Below are 4,872 nucleotides of genomic sequence, written 5' to 3'. Positions count from 1 at the left end.
ATTAAATGCATAAATCCGGAGGATTTGGGGTTTCTTAGAAGTTACTGCACAATATTCTCTGAGGGTGATTGTAGACTAGACCTTGACAGGGTGAGATTGTGAATATAAAAGTGAGCTTTTGTCAATCAGAAGGCACTTCTGCAGAAATAAGTTTCTAGAGACTAACCAAAGGGAATTTCAAAGATCTAGTTTACATTCTCTGTGTCTTTGGGCCCATTTCCTTGGGATTTAAGAACCCATAAGGATTTTGAGATCTTGAAACAGCCATATAAAACACTGCTTAGTATGAATCTCACGGTATTTGGTGCCCCCAATCACAGACATTTTATTTCGGTCTGTTCTCTTACCAAATTCCATTACCCAGGCCTCCAGCCTTTGCAAGGTTTGCCAGTTTCCTAGACAGAAGGGAACAACAGCTATATCTGCCCACCATGAGTGTCAGAAACACAGAAGGGAGTGGAGACATGTCAATGGATGAAGAGGTTCTGAATCCAGGATGTTCCCACCCCAGAAAGGAAAAATATCTTTGAGGTCACAGAAAAGTGGTCCTATAACCAGGAAAGGGGGTTATTCCACAAGTACTTTAGCTTAAAAAAAAAAAAAAAAAAATTGATACCTTCTGTTTATTGAGAACTGTGAAAAACTTTATATACCTGATCTTAATTCTGCCATTTTGATCATGAAGATAGTTCAACCCCACTTTTGAGCCAAATGGTATTTTGATCCTGCCGTATCCAAAATTTCACAATCAATACACCAGAACAGCTATAGTTTCCTTGGTCATGGGGAGTGGAGAGGGTGTATTCTCTCTGATTCTCTTGCTCTGTCATTGTGTGTGTTTGTGTGTGTGTGTGTATGTATCTGCATTTTCTGTTTGTTCTCTCTCTTCATCTGTGTGTGGTGTCTTTTTCTGTGTTTCTCGGGCTCCCTCTCTCTTTGTGTGACTGCTCTGCAAATCCTCCAATTTTTCTAAATTGTATCTATACCTTTGTATTTTTCTGTCATTGCATATATGTGTTTGTGTATATTGCTTCCTCTCTCTCTCTCTCTCTCTGCCTTTCACTCCGTCTCCCTTTCTTAATCTTTTTCCTTGTCCTCATTTCTCTGCCTCTTTTTGAATCTGATCCAAATGAAAATAATTTCATTAAAAATAGATGGGGCGCCTGGGTGGTGCAGTCGGTTAAGCGTCCGACTTCAGCCAGGTCACGATCTCGCGGTCCGTGAGTTCGAGCCCCGCGTCAGGCTCTGGGCTGATGGCTCGGAGCCTGGAGCCTGTTTCCGATTCTGTGTCTCCCTCTCTCTCTGCCCCTCCCCCGTTCATGCTCTGTCTCTCTCTGTCCCCAAAAAAATAAATAAAAAACGTTGAAAAAAAAAATTAAAAAAAAAAATAGAAAAATATCACAAAGTACTTACTGTGTGAGCTAGAATATTTTTCAAGAAACCAAACTGAATTAATGGAATTGCTTAAGAAAAAAATGCACGTCTAACAAAAACCGAGTGATATTGGTATGATTCTATTAAAACTCTTTTATTCACAATGTAAGATGGCAAGGTCAAATATTCTGGGCCCCAAAATCATGAGGCCACAAGCACCTGCAACCTGCCTCCTCCATTCCAGCAGCTCCCTGGACTGTGATTGGCTCCAGGCACGGTGAAAGAGGACTTCTTAGAGAACAAAGGGTCAAGGCAGATACCAAAGGTCAGGAGTCAACCCCACCTTGGCCATTTCCAGCTGGCCTCAGGACATGGCAAGCACCAACACTGGCAGCTGCTAAAATCAAAGCCCTTTGCTCAGAGCTCTAGATGGCACCGCCCAGGTAAGAACATTGGTCTCCTCTTGTCTTCTTGCTTGTATTGAAAGCCAACAGAGAAAGAGAAGCAGTCCCGAAAACTTGGATCACACTTAGCTCCTTTAAGAAAGCCCACCATACCCGCTTCTTCCTTTGCTCCCTGTTTCTCCAGGCTCCCTTCACCCAGCAACTCATTTCCATACTTAGATATGCACGTACACACGCACACACACAGATGACAAGGTTTCTTTCTGCCTTTCCATCCTTCCAGTGGTAGATAATAATTGCTAATATTTACTCAAAGCTAACTATGTGGCAAACACTATTTTAAACACCTTCCATGTCTTATTTCATCTACTTCTCACAACATTTTATGCAAGTGCTATTATTATCTCTAATACCCGAGATAAGGAAACTGAGACATAGACAACTTAAGTAACTTACTAAAATGCATACAATCAGCAAGGGGAAAAGCCAAGATTCTCACTGCAGAGCCTATACCACAAACACTATATTAGATTGCCTAAAGCTAACTGTTGATGATTAGCAGATATTAGTAGAGAAAGCTATGTGCCCTCTTTATTCTCTAATGAGCTCCCAGGACCCAATAGATAACAAGCTTCTCAAGATCAAACAGTTTTAGAATGCTGAGCAGCACAGAAAATTTGGGGTCACTTTGAAGGGGGACTAACTACTTTGAGTACTGGGGGGAAAAATCACATTTCCCTGACTTTTTATTTAGAGAATAATCAAGAAAATGTTTCCCCTTTCTCTCTCACTGAATACTATTTATCTTTATCAAACCAGAAAAGAATGTAGCTCCAGCTGGAAGTTTCTCACAAAGCCTTGGGAGATGAAAGGTACAGTAATAGATACACAAAGCAGTTGCTTTTTATCTGTGAAGAGCTGGTTTCATATGGTCCTTTCATAAGAGTGAAAAATAAGACATTGTGTTTATGTGGAGCATACATTTGTCTGCGTCACAAAAAAAAAAAGGAGTATGACTGTCTACCGGGACAACCTAAATCCTTCACTGTTTGTATTTGGTCTGGCCCAGGTGCTCCATAATAGTGGAAAACCTGCTTTTTAAGCACCTGAAGTATAGACCAAGTGGCCAATTTAGGCTCAAAGCAACCGCATTTATTATCTGTCCTAAACAGGAGCCCAACCCATACTTTTTACTCAGCTAAAGAAAGGGAACACTGAAAATTTCGTAAACAGGACAATTGATGGTACCTGGCTTTGTGTCAAGCAAAAGCCAGCCTCTGCATTGAAAAGTCGTGACCTTGAAAAGCTGGTTAAAATGGATGATGCGTGGGCTGCTGGCTGGAGAGCCAGCGGAGAAGTAGGTCAGCGAAGTTACAGGCTGGCTTCTGTCACTCCCAGACAGAGCCTGTGCAGCTCAGAGGGAAAAAAAAAAAAAAAAAAAAAAACAAAACAATCTTCTCAGACAGAATAAGACCCTGTGTGTGGTTCCAGACAGCATGTCGTATTGAGAAAACCATCACCGCTGAATGAAATCATCAAGGGGGAGCTGTCAGCCCCTGCCCCATCCAGGAGACTATTTTCTGCTCATTTAATTAATTAGGGGTTGCCCTGTTTTGTTTTGTTTTGTTTTGTTTGTTGTTTCCAACCACAGAAATAAACTTTGTTGTTCACGCCTCTGTAGACCTCACCACACTGTCACTTCTTACAGGCTGCCTGCCAGGCTTGGCAGGGCTGACAGACAAGAGGAGCTAATGAGGAAGCCAGGATATCAAAGGGATGTTGGACTTCGTGATGAAAGTCAAGCTCAGAACCATTCCCCTCATCCACCGTCCCCACTACCTCCTCTGCTCTGAGAGGCGCTATAATGCATTGCCCAGGGACACAGCTTCTGAATCCAACTGCCTGGTTTTTAATCCCCTAGGCTCACTCATTAGCTGTGTGAACTCGGACACATATCCTAACCTTTTTATTTCTTGATTTTTTCATCTTCAGGATAGGAGTAGCAATTGTACATACCTCATGCACACGCGTCAGAATGCCAGGAGGGAGAAGTTCACTCAAATTTGGATAATCCCAGGAGGTTTTAGTAAAAGAACTAGTTACAAAGGAGGATGGAGGATGTAGCAAAACCACAAGAGAGGGGGCAGTGCCCCAAGGCCAACAACAGTGGATGTCATTATCATGCCCAGGCCTGAAAGGACACCGGGACAAGCGTGGCTATCTACACCCAAAGAAAGCCAGAGCTCTGTGAAGACAGGTGCCTGGTGTGAGTCATGACCTTCAGTGCAAAGATGCAGCCAGCTCATAGCAACCTGACAGCAAAGGAGATGCACAAATAAATGCACTGACCTCACTCTACTCCCTCCCTCAGGGTCTCCATTCTTCCCATTGGTTAAAACCGAAAGAGACAGGATGGCACGGGGACCCCCTGACGCATTGCAGGAGCAAACGGAAGCTCCTGAGCACCAGGAATTCTAGAGCCTGGCACAGAGCCTGTACCACACATTCAGGATATAGTAACAGCTTACTTCGTATCCCTAGTTACTTGTTCTTGGATACACCATGTACTGTGTAACTTGGACAACAGACTGGGAACCGAAACCATTGCTCCTTTCCCATCCTGCCTCAGGGATTCTCCCAGGTTCCTAATGGTCACACAGCTCACACCCTTTGGGTCCTAAAAGGAAGCAAAACCTCACAATAAGGGGGTAGGGAGAGTTGGGCCCACAGTCCTTCAGCACCCTGCTAGCCTTGGTGACCCCAGCCTCCCTCAGCATCCACCCACCCAGTTACCAAACTCATTTTTTTTTTGCCAAAAGGTACTTTTATCAACACTTTACACATACATCCAACATATGGAATAATTAAGACGAGGCAGTTCTAGGTAAAGTAGGGTCAGACCACTGGGCTGGCCTCTCAGGGGAAGCCAAGGGCTGCATAGAACACTGTTCCAAGATACCTGACCCTTAGTACCCCTCAGATGTTCCTCACAATGTTCTCGGTCCCTCTCCTGGGTCTCCCCTTCCCGGGGGGCTGAACCACAAGTCCTCAACTAATCAACTACTATCAACCAGGAGATTATGGAGCCTAAGCA

At 43.8% G+C, this 4,872-nt stretch overlaps 1 long non-coding RNA gene across 1 annotated transcript; it reads left to right on the top strand.

Annotated features, from left to right (window-relative positions):
* The first annotated feature begins 1,732 nt into the window (after positions 1 to 1,732).
* Positions 1,733 to 4,131, top strand: LOC122228298. Its single transcript, XR_006206509.1, has 3 exons — positions 1,733 to 1,817; positions 2,598 to 2,650; positions 3,487 to 4,131. It is a non-coding gene; the product is annotated as an uncharacterized LOC122228298 (long non-coding RNA).
* Positions 4,132 to 4,872: the final 741 nt, after the last annotated feature.

The sequence above is a fragment of the Panthera leo genome, chromosome C1 (assembly GCF_018350215.1).
Source record: "Panthera leo isolate Ple1 chromosome C1, P.leo_Ple1_pat1.1, whole genome shotgun sequence".
In the NCBI taxonomy this organism is placed as follows: Eukaryota; Metazoa; Chordata; class Mammalia; order Carnivora; family Felidae; genus Panthera; species Panthera leo.
The sequence above is the reverse complement of the archived record's forward strand: the minus strand, read 5'-3'. Positions and strand labels throughout refer to the sequence as shown.